Source organism: Rattus norvegicus, chromosome 2 (assembly GCF_036323735.1).
Source record: "Rattus norvegicus strain BN/NHsdMcwi chromosome 2, GRCr8, whole genome shotgun sequence".
NCBI lineage: Eukaryota > Metazoa > Chordata > Mammalia > Rodentia > Muridae > Rattus > Rattus norvegicus.
In genome coordinates, this window is record NC_086020.1 from 205,784,962 (window position 1) to 205,801,948 (window position 16,987).

The 16,987-nt window shown below is 37.6% G+C and overlaps 1 pseudogene; it reads left to right on the top strand.

The window, feature by feature from the left end:
- Nucleotides 1-8,108: 8,108 nt before the first annotated feature.
- LOC108350284 (60S ribosomal protein L19 pseudogene) lies at nucleotides 8,109-8,824 on the top strand (annotated as a pseudogene).
- Nucleotides 8,825-16,987: the final 8,163 nt, after the last annotated feature.

Consider the following 16,987-nt stretch of genomic DNA (forward strand, 5'->3'; position numbering starts at 1 on the left):
ATGAAAGTAAACCAGTTCATTATTCATGCATGTTTCATATATGTGAAAAACAGAATTTAAGAGGCCACTTACAGTCATATTTGCAACCCAGGCCAGATTTAGAAGTATATTTCCTTATTTTAATCCCAGGAATGTACATAGTTAAGGGAGAAAACTGAAACCCACAAAGTAACCTCTGATATTCACATACAGCACCACTACATGTGCATGTTAACAGGCACACACATACACATGCACATACATATACATATATATATACAAATTATATACATATTATATAATATACAGATTATACATATTATACATATACATATTATACATATTATAATATTATACATATTATATACATATTATACATATACATATACATAATATATATGTATGTATATACATATATATATGTATATATTATATGTATATGTATATGTATATGTATATATGTATATAATAATATACATATTATAATATATACAGAAGTAAAGGGAAAAATGAAGTTCCCTTTAGAATATATATATATATATATATATATATATATGTATATATATGTGTGTGTGTGCGTGTGTGTGTGTGTGTGTGTGTGTGTGTGTGTGTGTGTGTGTGTGAGACAAATTTTCGGAAAGACTAAATTTCTTAAAGACAAATTCTTAAAACCTTACTTTTAACACTAAAGAAAGGTTTGATTCTTTTCCTGTGAGTTATATTTAACAAAGGGAAGGAGAGTTAGGAAACAATGAAGGAATCAAATAAAGAGGCATGAGGACATTATGTAATGCTCTCTTCAAATGACAAGTGAACTTGCATAAATATAACACTCTCAGCTGTTCCTTACTGTAATGGGTGTAATTTTTCTAATTGCTGCCCTCTAACTTTAAAATTGCACATCCTGCTGCATTTGACCTCCATTGGACTGTGAACTATTTTTAAAGGCTGTTCAGAAAAATGAGCATTTTAAATATTTTAACAGTTTCGCATCTATTTAAACGATTCAGCAGAGTAGGCACGAGCCTCACTAAAATAGATCCAAACCAAATTTTCAAAGAGTCAATGACCTTTTCTCTTTCTAAATAAGCTCACATGAGCAGCAGATTCGCTAAAATAGCTTCAGGACTAGTAGACAGAGTTGGAGTTGTAGTCATCTCTCCAATGACCTCAGAGCAGGGGACACTCCATTTCTGACTTCATTGATTCTATTTATCTGCGCTTAGAGAAGAGGTGCTGGCAGCACAAACAAATACAGGAATAAGTGGATTATCTTACTTCTGGAATATTTCTCCTATGTTGTGATCAGCTGAGATTAAAAAGGGAGAGTCATTAAGTCACATGAAATTATGTTGACAGGTATTCTAGACTTCAGCAATCTTCCTGCTCCTTTTAGCCACACAGCACTGAATTCAATTGAATTCCTCTCAGCGTAGATCCCAGTCTTATTCTCTTTCATGTTATCACCACTCCATGCATATTTTCTCTCCTGGTACATTTGGCATTACTATAATGTAATGGGTCTTCAACTATTTGTTCTACCCTAATATTGCCATTACGATGGCTTGGAACTCAGCCTTGTGCCTCTAGTGTTTATGGTTCCCACTGAACTCTGATCTTTTGGAAGAATCCCAGTTTGAAAAACCCTACCCTATTGTGCTTGCAAATTCATTGCTACTTATCAAACCATCTGTCCTGGGTTTTAATTTCTAAAACAATACTTTGGAATTCTTAGCTAGAATTTGAAATGCCCTGTTCCTCATGAAATAAATATCTTATATGTTGGTTTGACTCCTGAGCAAAGCCCAAGGTTTCTTTAATCAGTAGTTGACTATATATCTCATAATAATAATAATGAGTTAACCCACTATCCTACACTGATTTCACAGTGGGCAAGAAGTTAAGGGATACTTCAGCATTATAGGCTGCCCACAGTTATAGATTATACTATATACCATGGTGGAGTTGGGCAAGTTATATTGGGGGATATACAAGTAACAGAAATCATCTTTGAGTTAGTATTTTACAGGTTGTCAGGACCAGAGACACAACCAGTTCCTTCCATACATAGAAAAGTTGTGATATGAAGGCTCGTCACTAGAGAGCTGAGCTTCCTGGGTGACTAGGCACATGCAGCATCTGCTGAGGAGATCCATCTGTCTCTCTGTCCTCTGCAGCATGGTGCTATTAGGTGACTTAGCTATTCGCCTTGACCTCATTCACCCTCGCTTACTGCTATCTGACTCTTAGCCTACTTTGCATTTAAAATGTAAGAAAATATTATTGTGTTAGACAGTCCCTAGGAAACACATTTAGAACCACATCAGAAGCTGCCATCCACTTAATGGACAACTGCTTTGGGGAATAAACCAAACTTTCATCCAGTTATTGCCCTGAGAGCACTAAATAAAGACGGCCATATGTCCTGGTTTGTCTATGCTGGCATCTATTATCCCAGCGTCAGGAAAATGCTTATATTTTCAAAAGAATTTGGTCTGTATCAAAAGTCACATGGTTGCTCCACACAGAATCACAATGAATCAAAGCATGTGACTGCAGATGAGAAAATGTCTGCACTGGCACCTACCCTAACCATCTGTCCAGTTTCGTTTTTTTATTTTTCTCAGCCAGGGCCAAAACATTAAATTGCTAGATATATGGCAAGCTACTAGCAATAGCACACAAGTCATAAGTTCTAAATTCAAATGTTACATTCATGTATTTAATACATTTTATGGACTGCACACCTGCCAGGCATTATTCTAGAAAAGTACAAACTGTGTTTTGGTTGTTTATAGACAAATAATTATTGAGTGCTTGTCAAAACTGGGCACTATTGTGGACATGTTACATATATTATTTCATTGTGTTCTGAAATAACCCTATTGAGTGGATAGTATTGTTATTGTCAATATCGTCATCACTGTCATCATTATCATCAAGGGCTGCACCACATAGAAAGTTAGAAAAATGCCCAGTACACCAGATGATGAATGGTTGAACTAGGATTAACCCAAACTGCCTGGTTCTTAATTTCTGATTATAACACAGTGCTCTACAACAGCCCTGTGAATAAGAAGTGTAAGTTTTCTTTTGGGGATCCCTAAAGTTACAGAGTACAAAGGAAAGTTCCCATCAGGAAAAGGAACCACTAATGTGCTGAAGAGTTTCCACAGCTGAATGACTAATTAGAACCTTCCCAATGCTGAAGAATTAAAATGTTACAGATCCAGAACCAAACTTTCTTGGCCTGTTTTTTTTTTTGACTCTTTTTTTTTTTTATTAACTTGAGTATTTCTTATATACATTTCGAGTGTTATTCCCTTTCCCGGTTTCCGGGAAAACATCCCCCTAATCCCTCCCCCTCCCCTTCTTTATGGGTGTTCCCCTACCCATCCTCCCCCCATTGCCGCCCTCCCCCCAACAGTCTAGTTCACTGGGGATTCAGTCTTAGCAGGACCCAGGGCTTCCCCTTCCACTGGTGCTCTTACTAGGATATTAATTGCTACCTATGAGGTCAGAGTCCAGGGTCAGTCCATGTATAGTCTTTAGGTAGTGGCTTAGTCCCTGGAAGCTCTGGTTGCTTGGCATTGTTGTACATATGGGGTCTCGAGGTCACCTAATAGCTACTCATTTCCCAAGCCTGTGTCCGACCTGGCATTCTTTTGATTACTCAGAAAGGTATTTGGGTTTTTTTTGGAGAAAAGAATAGTGCCAAGTTAATGGCCTTACTTTATTGGGAAATTAAAAGTTTTATAAGAAATTTTTTCAAACACACTTTATCTTGTCAAAATTATTTCATATATTTTTTGAGATTATAATATAATTATATAATTACCCCATTCCCTTTCCTCCTTCCAAATCTTCCCAAATATCCACTTCTTAATATTTAAAAATCTATCATCTCTTTTTTGCATTAGCTATTATTACATGTGTATATGATTATATACATACATGTCTTATATGTACATTATATGTACACGTATATTTTATATATACATCATATATATATATTCTAAATACATAAATGTCAACTTATCCATCGTATAATGTTCCTTATATGTAAGTTTTCTGGACTATTTGGTATTGGATAATCAATCAGTGTGTTCTTCCCTGTCTTTTTCTCAGACTTTCTTATTCATATAGTTCTTTGTGTAAGGTTGAAGCCAAACAAGGACAGCAACAAAAGACATGTAAACTTGGAGATGCGAATCCCAAATAAATGTATGAAATGTGTTCCTTACTAATACTATTATTATTGTTATTGTTATTATTATTATTATTATTATTGTTATTGATTATTTTATTTACATTTCAAATATTGTCACACTTCCTGGTCTCCCCAACACAAACACCCCATTCAACTCCCCCTCCCTTTTGCCATTAAGAGGGTACTCCTCCGAACACCCACTCACTCCTCCCTCACTGCTTTAGCACCCCATCACACTGAGGTATCAAACCTACACAGGATCAGGGGTCTCCTCTCCCATTGATGCTAGATAAGGCAATCCTCTGCTACGTGAACCATGGACCTATTTATGTATACTCTTTGGTTGCTAGTTTAGTCCCTGGGAACTCTGGGGAGTCTGGTTAGTTGATATTGTTGTTTTACTTATGGGGCTGCATCCCCTTCAGCTCCTTCAGTCCTTCCCCTTACTCTTCCATTAGGGGTCCAGGGATCATTGCTAATTGCTCGCTTCCATTAATCCAAAACCTAAGAACTCTAGCACAGATTAAGGTTACTTCAAAAGAAATTTTCCATTTATATTTCTCTCACAATTAAACTATGTCTTCTCCCTTTGAGGGAAGGGTGGTTTGACTTTACAAGAAGAATCTTGAAATTTGCCAGACCTAATTAAAAATTTTAAAAAATATATCGAAATTGAAATGAGGACAGTCCACTCTGTTTTCTCCTATCACTGTTCCACACAGACATGGCACAGATAGACAGACTTTTATTCATTCAATGAAGGAAAACAGATTATTGACATGTATGGTATGCACAAATGAGGACCACATTTTCTTATATCACACACACATCTGATTTTGGTCACAGTTTCTCAAGTTGACAGCACATAAACACAGATAATTCTGAGGCACTTTCAGATCTGGCACATTTGGAGAGTAACTTTGCTCTGGGGACAGTTATGATGTCTTCCTACAAAATTACCTATTGAATGGCTACCTTTCCTTAAAATATTAGCTTAAACAACACATGTGTGTGTATACTTCTTTATTTTCCTTGCTCAGTATAATTAGTAATTGTAAAAGAGGAGTCTGAATAACTAACAGGTTTTGTGCCAAGAATAAGAGAAGGTTAATAGTTGGAAACTAGTCAATGCAACTCATAATATTAACATAATTAAAGACAAACATTTTGCACTTCATTCAATAGTTATACAAAACCAATTCATAAGTTTTAATACACATTATAAAAACTTCATAAAATTAGAAATACAAGAAAACTACCTCAATATAGTAAAAGCAACCATACAAATTCATTAGTTAACCTCCAGAACAAGAAGCTATAAATGCATTTGATCTAAAATTAAGAACCAATTTAGAATAGTTGTTTTTACATTTCACCACTGTAATAAAAACACCAGAAGGCAAGAAAAAATAATCAAAAATATCAGAAAAATCAAAACCAGCTCTATTTGAACATCATGTTTTTTCATATAGAAAGTCCTAAGATTACAGAACAAAATATTTAACATTTAAATTTAATGTGATTAATAAGGCCTGCAGATTGGTATTCACAAATAGCAGGAAACCAATCTAGACAATTACATGTCTCTTTCTCTAAAATGTCAACAAAAAACAGGAACTAACTTTAAAATGCAGTAATAGTTGCAATAGCAACAAAAATCAGAAATATGGGAATTTTTGTTAATATATAAGAATTATACATTGAATATTGATTTAAGGCACTAAGAGAAATTAAAAACAAATAAATAAATAAATTGCATCCATGGACTGTAAGACTTAATTAAATAGAAGTTACCAGGGTAGTTAAGCAAGATTTAAAATAGCAATATTGATATAATATTGTTCTTATTAATAGACAAACAGGCATTGAAAGTTTCACAGAAGTCCCACACAAACCAATAGTTCTTTCTCTGTAGAGTTTGTAGGAAGATATATTGGCATTCATCAATCAAACTATAAAATATCTGATGGAGCAAAGAAGCAAAAAATCTAGACGAGAGTCAGTTGGGATTTCTTAATCCTGTTATGTACATGGATGTTCCTGAGATACGCCCACCCCCCAAAGCAGATACTACTGGAAGTCTAACTAAGATCAGAATTGAATTATCTATCAAAACATACCATAGAAAACATCGGCACAACTGTCAAAGATAATGTAAAATGCAAAAGGATTCTAGCCCAAAATATCCTGGAAATCCATGACACAATGAGAAGATTAAACCTAAGGATAATAGGTATAGAAGAGAGTGAAGACTCCCAATTTTAAGGTCCAGTAAATATATCCAACAAAATTATAGAAGAAAGCTTTCCTAACCTAAAGAAAGAGATGCCCATAAACGTACAAGGAGCCTACAGAAGTCTGAATAGATTGGACCAGAAAAGAAATTCCTCCCATCACATAATAGTCAAAATGCCAAATGCACAAAGCAAAAAAAGAATATTAAAAGCATTAAGGAGAAATGTCAAGTAACATATAAATGCAGACCTCTAAGAATTGCACCAGACTTCTCACCAGAGACTATGAAAGCCAAAAGATCCTGTACAGATGTCATACAGACTCTAAGAGAACACAAATGCCAGCGTGGGCTACTATATCCAGCAAAACTCTCAATTAAGATAGTTGAAGAAACCAAGATATTCCATGACAAAACCAGATTTACACAATATCTTTCTACAAATCCAGCCCTACAAAGGATAATAGAGGGAAAACTCTGACACAAGGAAGGAAATTAAACCTTACAAAAAGCAAGAAAGTAATCTCCTTGCAATGAAACCAAAAGAAGAAAGAAACACAAACATAATTCCACCTCTAACAACAAAAATAACAGGAAGCAACAATCACCATTCCTTAATATCTCTTAACATCAATGGACTCAATTCTTCAATAAAAAGACATAAACTAACAGACTGGATATGGAGAGAGGACCCAGCATTTTGTGGTATACAGGAAACATACCTCAGAGACAAAGACAGACAGAGTAAATGGTTGGAAAACAACTTTCCAAGTAAATTGCCCAAAGAAACAAGCTGGAGTGGCCATTCTAATATAGAATAAAATGGACTTTTGACCAAAAGTCATCAAAAAAGATAAGGAAGGACACTTCATATTTATCAAAGGAACAATCCACCAAGATGAACTCTCAATCCTAAATATCTATGCTCCAAATGCAAGGGCAGCTACATTTTAAAAAGAAACCGGGGTTGGGGATTTGGCTCAGTGGTAGAGCGCTTGCCTAGCAAGTGCAAGGCCCTGGGTTCAGTCCCCAGCTCCGAAAAAAAAGAAAAAAAAAGAAAAAAGAAAAAGAAACCATACTAAAGCTCAAAGCACACATTGTACTTCACACAATAATATTAGGAGTTTCAACACTCCACTCTCATCAATGGGCAGATCATGGAAACAGAAGTTAAACAGAGACATAGAGAAACTTACAGAAGTTATGAACCAAATGGAGTTAACAGTTATTTATAGAATATTTCATCCTAAAATAAAAAGATGTGCCTTATTCTCAGCACCTTATGGTACCTTCTCGAAAACTGACCATATAGTCAGCCACAGAAGATGCCTCAACAGATCCGGGTAGATGGAAGTGCTCCCGTGCATCCTATCAGATCTGAGGCTGGTCTTCAATAACAAGAAGAACAACAGAAAGTCCATATCGCCATGGAAGTTGAACAGTGCTCTACTCAATGATAACTTAGGCAAGGAAGAAATTAAAGACTTTTTAGAATTTAATGAAAATGAAAGCACAACATACCCAAACTTATGGGACACAATGAAAGCAGTGCAAAGGGGAAAACTCATAGCTATGAGTGCCTCCAAAAAGAAACAGGAGAGAGCATCCATTAGCAACTTGACAACACACCTAAAAGCCCTAGAACAAAAGGAAGCAAATACACACAAAAGTAGTAGAAGGGACCAGCAAGCTCTTTCCTTTCGCTGCTGTGTTTGCAGCCATGAGTATGCTTAGGCTACAGAAGAGGCTTGCCTCTAGCATCCTTCACTGTGGTAAAAAGAAGGTGTGGTTGCACCCCAATGAAACCAACGAAATCGCCAATGCCAACTCCCGTCAACAGATCAGGAAGCTGATCAAAGATGGCCTGATCATCTGGAAGCCTGTGACTGTCCATTCCCGGGCTCGATGCCAGAAGAACACCTTGGCCCGACGGAACGGCAGGCATATGGGCATAGGGAAGAGGAAGGGTACTGCCAACACTCAGATGCCCGAGAAGGTGACCTGGATGTGAAGGATGCGGATCCTGCACCGGCTTCTCAGGAGATACCGGGAATCTAAGAAGATTGACCGCCATATGTATCACAGCCTGTACATGAAGACAAAGGGAATGTGTTCAAAAACAAGCAGATTCTCATGGGGCACATCCACAAACTGAAGGCAGACAAGGCCCGCAAGAAGCTAGTGGCTGACCAGGCTGAGGCTCGCAGGTCTAAGACCAAGGAAGCACGAAAGAGCCAGGAGGAGCGCCTCCAAGCCAAGAAGGAGGAGATCATCAAGACTCTGTCCAAGGAGGAAGAGACCAAGAAATGACGCTTCCCTCGTGTCTGTACATAGTGGGCAGGCTGTGGCCTCACGTGGATCAGACATTAAAATAAAACAAGCCTTCGTCCTTGAAAAGAAAAGTAGTAGAAGGAAGGAAATAATCAAATTCAGGGCTGAAATCAACCAAGTAGAAACAAAAAGGACACAAAGAATCAACAAGAGCAGGAACTGGTTCTTTGAGAAAATCAACAGGATAGATAAACCCTTACCCAGACTAACCAGAGGACACAGAGAGTGTACCCAAATTAACAAAATCAGAAGTGAAAGGGGAGACATAACAACAGAACTGAGGAAATTCAAAAAAAATCATAAGATCCTACTACAAAAGCCTGTATTCAACAAAACTGGAAAACCTGGAGGAAATGGACAATTTTTTAGACAAATACCAGGGCCTTGCGTTTGCTAGGCAAGCGCTCTACCACTGAGCTAAATCCCCAACCCCTGTTCTGCTATTTCTGACAGTGGCTAGACTGTCCTATAGGCCTGTGTGTCAGGAGTGCTGTAGACCTGTTTTCCTGTTTTCTTTCAGCCAGTTATATGAACAGAGTGTTCTGCTTTCGGGCGTGTAGTTTTTCCTCTCTACAGGTCTTCAGCTGCTCTTGTGGGCCAGTGTCCTGAGATCACCAGGCAGGTCACTTGGAGCAGAAACGTTGGTCTTACCTGTGGTCCCGAGGCTCAAGTTTGCTCATGGGGTGTTGCTTATGAGCTCTCCGTGAGGGCAACAATGAGGAGCCCCCGTGCACCAGGGTCCCATATGGCGTTTGGTGTTTTCCTCTGGAGTCAGAAATGTGGGTAGAGTGTAGTCTCTTCTGGCTTCCCAGGCTTGCCTGCCTCTCTGAAGGTTTAGCTCTCCCTCCCACGGGATTAGAGTGCAGAGAACTGTTAATCCAGTCCCTTCAGGTTCCTGAGGTTTCTCAGGCACAGGGGACCTGCAGCTCCAATGCCCCTACCTACCATTTCCCAGTGCCGTATACAGTTTCCTCTTGGGCCAGGGATGTGGGCAGGGGTGGGCAGTGTTGGTGGTCTCTTCCTCTCTGCAGTCTCAGGAGTGCCCACCTGTCCAGGCGGTGAGCTCTCTCTCCCACAGGGTTTGGGAGCAGTGAGCTCCTCTAATTTTCAATACATAGTATAAATGTAATATGAAGCACACTACTTATTAGTAAATTGAAGTTAAAATATGTTTGCTATCCACAATAATTATATTCAATGTTGTCTTCTTTATATATATAATCACAGATTCAATCACTATAGTAGCCTATGATGCGATTATTATTATACCATTATCGAAGGTGAGAGTAACTATATCCAGAGAGTACTCAACAAATAACGAGTTGGAAGATAGGGCTGTGACTCATTTAATACAATGCTTATTTATACGATGCTCAAAACCTTGGGGAATCTCATTCCCAACACCATAAAGAAAGACAGAGGCAGACAGACAGACAGACAGTCACACACACATACACACACACGTACACACAGAGAGAAGGGGGAAGAAGAAGGAGAAGAAGAAGAAGAAGAAGAAGAAGAAGAAGAAGAAGAAGAAGAAGAAGAAGAAGAAGAAGAAATGAATTCATGCAATATTTATGCACAATTTAACAAAAGATCCAAGCCTTTCCCTTGCATTGTACTGACATTTCTCTGAGACAGCAGTGAATTGACAGAAGCTTACATCCTAAAGAAGCCTAATATATGTTTTCTTATTAATTTATTTTGGATCTGAGATAACAATAAAAGCTTAGTGTTCCTGTGTGTGATCTAAGGAGGTCATCCGTTCCTGATGGATTTTCTTCAGTTCTAACATTGCCTTAGAGGGACTCTTAGAAATTGCCAGAAGTGTTTCTTCCCACTATCTGAAGCTGTTATTCTCACCTGATTTGAAAGATGCCAGGCAGTTCACTTCTGGCTGCACTCTCAGGTCCCTTGACTCAGCTAAATCTCCTGCTCTGAAAATAAATTTGCCACAAATACCTTGTTCAGGATTGAGAGACACATTTCATTTTGTCTCCCTTAAGCTACTTGTAATTGCAACAATTCTCCTTTTAACTAAGGTATTTCCCATTAATTAAGTACAAAATTAAAGATTGTCTCTCCTCAACTAATTTTTGTAACTCTAGATCAGTAGTTATTCAGTAAAAACCAGCTAAAACTACACTTGTCTTAACTCTCTGGAGTCTTTTCCTTCTCCGGCTTTAAATAAAAAAGAAATTGTCTTTTGTACAGCAGTGTAAATGGGAAACAGTCTCTCTGTAAAGTTTACTGGGGTCCTCAAATCCATAAATAGGAAGAGTACGAATAGTGTAGACTCAAAATCAACACTTGATATAATCTTCATAAAACCTTAGGCTGAATATGTATCAACTTTAAGTATTATTGTCTTTATGTCACTAAACACTTCCCTCATGGGATATGGTAGATTGTAGGAAGTGTCTGGTGGGATCTGTAGGTTGGGGGGAAGGTATTTGTGTGTGTAGTTCTGGCATGAGATGTATATAACTCATACATTTGTTTCTCTCCTTATTTATCTTTATATCCATGTAGTATCAATATAAATTTTTGTATCAAGCCCAAAATATTTTCTATATTGTTTAGTTTATTTTCCTGTGGATGTGATAAAATCAACTTAAACAGAAAGTAGTTTGCTCACCTCGGAATGCAATTCAGAATGCCCTGCTTAAGTAATGGTGACACCCAGAGTGGGCAGATATTTACACCTCAAGATAACCACCACAGACATGTCCATATGCCAAACTAGTCCTCCCAAAATTCTTTTCCCAGATAATACCACATTGTGTCAAGTTGATAATTAACACTAATCATCAGATGCATTAAATACTTTTCTGAAAACATATAATTTTAAGTTTTAAATTGGTTTTAAGTATAAACCATTTGTGGGACCATAGATATTAAATTCGAAGATCATGAAACTAGAGAGAAAACTACTATCCTAGAAGCTAGATGTAGGAACCAAAATGGATTTGATGCTTTCATTATGTCCTGCATCTAAGTAGAATTTTGCATACATAATTAAAGTTTTACAGCATAACTCTGAAATTGCAGCATCCTAGGCATAGATTTCAGGATTGAGCATTAATGAAAATTAACAATCTACCAGCTTTAACACACACACACACACACACACATACACATACACACACACATACACACACACATACACACACATACACACACATACAAACACACACACATAAACACACACACATAGACACACACACATACATACACGCACACATACACACACACACATACCCACACATACACAGGAGCTGATTACTGAGCTAGAAGATGTATCTGATTTCATATTCAAGATATGGGGGATCTATCTGATCTGAATCACTTATAAAAAACAAGAACAAAGATTATATTATTTTACCTTTAATTAATTGGTACATATTTTGTGTATCAGAAAAAAATACCAGTTGACAATATCAGAATAATTGTTGAGAAGAGCCTCCAGGGGCTTAGGAAGATTCAATGTTGTGGTGAAGTCCAGGGAGTGCAATTGACACCATATACTGTATTGAAGAGAAATTGAAGGTTTTTCTCCTAATGTCTTCTAACGAGAAGTACAAAAAAACAATGAGTATAATTACCTTACAGGCAGACTTGATTTCAATATAAAGAAAAATCTCAATAATTATATCTATTGTTAAACTGAATAGACCATCATAAAATAACTTCAGGTCACTGGTAGTTTTAAAAATAAAAGCATTTAAAGTTTTCTTTCATCGGGAAGAGAACATCTGTGAACGTTCCAACTAGAACAATATCATTTTACAAAAGCTTTTTCTTGAACCCCACCAGTTAGCCTTGAGTGGAAGAAGGGAGACTAGGCTTGAGTGATTGTTCATGGGATTTCATCATTCTTGCATATATTGCTTACATTGCTTACATTTTTCTAACTTTTCTTTTTCATTTTATTGAAAATAGATTTTTTTCATACCATATACGTTAACTATGTTTTCCCATTCCCTGATTCCTCCTGGCTCCTCCTTCCAATCCCCCCATACACTTCTTTCTGGGTCCATCTTCTTTCTGCCTTTTGATAGGAAATAAACAGATGTCTAAGGGATAATAATAAAATAAAATAATACAGAGCAAAAACAAACCAAGGAGAATAGGACGAAACAAGCAAATAGGGAAAAGGGCCAAAAGAAAAACAAGAAAAACTTATTTATGCACAAACAAACATGTCCACAAGAATCCCATACAAACACAAAACCAGAAAGCATATATAGACACATATTACCTGCAAGATTAAATAATAATGCTTTGACAATTAGGAGATGAAGAGCCTCCAAAGATGTTATTCAGGTTGTTTTCTGTTGGCCATCTACTACAGGGGATGGGGCATATCCTTAAAAGAAGTTTGTTGGAGAGATGGCTCAGTGGTTAAGAGCACCGATTGCTCTTCCAGAGGTCCTGAGTTCAATTCCCAGCAACCACATGGTGGCTCACAACCATCTGTAAAGAGATCCGATGCCCTCTTCTGGTGTGTCTGAAGACAGCTACAGTGTACTTATATATAATAAATGAATAAATCTTTAAAAAAAAGTTTGTTTCCCCAGTGAAAGTCCCTTTAGGAACAATAATTTTTGTCTTACAAGTGGTTATCAATTGGAAATAGCTTCTGGATTAGGGATGATATATGTATTCACCTCTCCTTTCAGCTCAAAGACCTCATTTGGTTCAGACTACTTGCAGTTTCTATGAGTTTATAAATGAGTCAACGCCACTTGTTTCTGTGGTGCCCTCCTTCCACTTTGGTTCTTACACTTTTTCCACGTACCCTTGCACAAGGTTCCCTGATCCCTGCAGAGAAAGATTTGATGGATACTTCTCATTTAGGGATGAGTGTTCCGAGGGCTCTGAATATTATCTGACTGGATCGCTTTCTTTGTTTCTCTCCACTTCTGGAGGAAACTTCCCTGATAAAGGCTGAGCAAGGCACTTATCTACGAGAACAGCAGGTCACCAACCATGTGGATGCTTCCGTCCTACTCAGAAGGGGCAACAAAATAATCATGGGAGGATTCTCAGTCAAAAGGAAATACAGGGACAAAGAGTGAATCAGAGACTGAAGAAAAGGCCAGAGACCGCCTCACCTGGGCATCCATCCCATATGCAGATACCAAACCCAGACACTATTGCTGATGCCAAATGCTTGGGCCTGTGCTTTTGCTTGCTGACAGGAGGCTAGTATAGCTGTCCCATGAGAGGCTGTGCCAGAGCCTGAGCAATACAGATGTGGATACTCGCAATCATCCATTGGACTGAGCATGGGGACCCCAGTGGAGGAGTTGAGGGAGGGACTGAAACCTCATGGGAAAAACAACATCAACAGGCCAAACCCCGCCAAAGCTGCCAGGGACTGGACCACCAAACAAGGAATGCACTATGTGGCAGAGGATTGCTTTGTCTGGCATCAATGTGAGGGGAAGACCCTTGTTCCTATTGGAGTTTCGATAAGCCAGCCTAGGGGAATGCTAGGGCGCTGGGGCAGGAGTGGGTGTGTGGGTGGGGGAACAACCTCATAGAAGCAGGGGTCTGGGATGGAATAGAGATTTTCTGGAGGGGAAACTCGGAAGGGGGATAACATTTGAAATATAAATAAGCCAATAAAAATGGAAAAAAGAATCATTGTCTTGTTATATTCATTTTCCCCTAGGTCCCTGACTCTCTATTCTCCGGTTCTTGGTCACACAAGCAGCATCTGGTATGGGTTCTATCTTACTGAGTAAATCTTATGTCAAATCAGATATCAACTGTTTTCTCCCACAAGCTTTATGCCAGCATTGCCCTAGCGAATCTTGCAGAAAGGTCACCATTATAGATGAAAATGTTTGTAAATTGGTTGATTTTTACCTTTCTCCTTCATTCACATATAGAGTGCCTTCCACGCCAAAAACACTATTGCATAGGGCTGAAAGTACCAGGTAGGTAGACACTGTAATTCTTCATGTTCAGTGAATTGTGTAGACGTCATCAGCAACAGAGCATTACCATCTATTTTTGAAAAGTAACATATAGCATTGGCAAATGTCTCAGTTGGTTTGGGACTCTTTCTCCTAGGACACCTTTGGCCAATGACTCAATTAGATGTAACCTATTCCCAGTTCTGAAAACTATATTTGGTGTTGAAAGATCTCCAAAATAATTGGAGCATCTCTGCCATTTTCTGGCAATTTCAATAATATCACTTTCATATTTACATTTATTTTAGGGAGCTTCTACTGTATTAGATTTATGAAAGATCCCTCAAATAATCCCGAGTTTTAGTTTCTTTTTGTTTTCTCATGCTTCCTCCCCCTCCTGTTTGGTCCTCCTGTCCCAGTTCCCCTAATCTTCATCTGTAACTATTCTATTCCCCCCCCCCCTAGAGAGACCCATCCCTCCCACCTCACCCATTACTCTATCTATACCCAATTTCTTTGGTTCTATGGATTACAGCTTGCCTATCATTGACTTCATAGCTAACATCTACATATAAGTGAATACATACCATATTTGTCTTTCTGGGTCTGGGCCGCCTCCCTCCATCTACTTACTTTTGTTGCCTTATGAAGCTTAAAATTGCCCTTACAAGATCTGTCAAGAATTGTGTTGGAATTTTGATAAGTGTGTTAAAATCTTTGCTGTTGTTGTTTTTAGTCTGTCACCTAGAAAAGAATGCTAAGAATGGCTAGCTAGCATGTTTAAGTATATGTGTGTATAACATTTTAATCTATCAACCCAGATATACACTGGTGGTATCATAAGATTATATCACTACTGATGTTCTAGCCATCTCAATTTTGGAAGCATTTTCTATGATAGGTAGAGAATGGCTACATTGCTCAGGAATGCATTTCTAAGAATGATACACAATTTAGTTCACTTTATGTTAGCCACCATCCTAACAACCTTCTTTGATTATCCAGCTTATTCTTCACGACATCTGTAGCATTTCAACATACCCACACTCTCAGCATACCCATACTCTTCACCCTACTCAGAATTATTTCTCTGTTCACTTTACAGATGACAAAGAAGAAAGGAATCAACATTATTTCTCATGGATTACTTTGGGACATATAGTAAAACCAAGGATCTCTTTGACAGGTTATGAGGTATCACTCACCTTGTCCCACAATTCACATAAGAAATAACTGGAAATGTTTCACCTTACCAAACATGCTCACATTCCAGAGTCCGTGCTCCCAGTGGTTTTTGTTTTAACCCTCTTTAGGTTTAAATATAGAGACACTGAGGGAATCACCAAGAATAGTTTCTGCACTGAAAAATTTAAAACAATCATTTGGCTCTCCATTTGTTGATTTCCCATTTATTGATTTCTGTTACAGATATTAATAGCTATTTACACGTTTTGAGAGGTGACAATAATGATGCCATAACAGTGACTATTATTCACTGAATATAATTGCCTTGGGTTTCTCTGTGATTCAGTGTGGTCTCCACATCAAAATCTTAAATTATTTTAAGGAAAACTAATGATTTCTTTCCAATAACACTCCACAATGAAATCAGTTTTATATACAAACAGTTACTGAGCTAAGATAGGATCATGCCTACATAAATTCATTATAAGTTGAAAGTGTCATGTGGTGAAAAGGATTTAATATACCGTGTGTAGCACATATCAGAGAGTAAATTACACAGTATGTTTCTGTCCTCTAGTCATAAGTGATTTAATGTTTCTGGTAGAAAATTGGAAGGATTCTGAAGAACAGAGAATCAGGAAGAATAAGCATAGAGATTAGTAAAGAATAAAATAAGAATAAAAACGTCACTGTATACTTTAGTGAGAGAAAGCGGGTGTAGGCATTCACCAGAACACTACCTCTTGTCTCTGCACTTTTAATTCCTCTTATTGTAATTCTTACTCCTGCCTTCCCATCTTAATGATCTAGTAAGATCTCCCCTCTCCCAATTCTATTGAAGTACCTTTGATGAAGGACGCTGACGTATCTATAATAATCACAATTTTCACAGCTCTAGTAGAAACAAGGCACAGAGAAATACACCAAACAGGTAATATTTATTTTTACTCAGTTTTATCATTGACACTTTGCCCTCAAGATCGGTCCAGAACTCCTAAGAGGGAGCACCAGCATGGAGCCTTTTAGAATGATTGACTCAGTAAAAATTTTCAAAGGGATAAAATATATTCATAATCAAAATGAGTAGAATAAAACAGTCAAACAAAAAAGATCTGATAATAA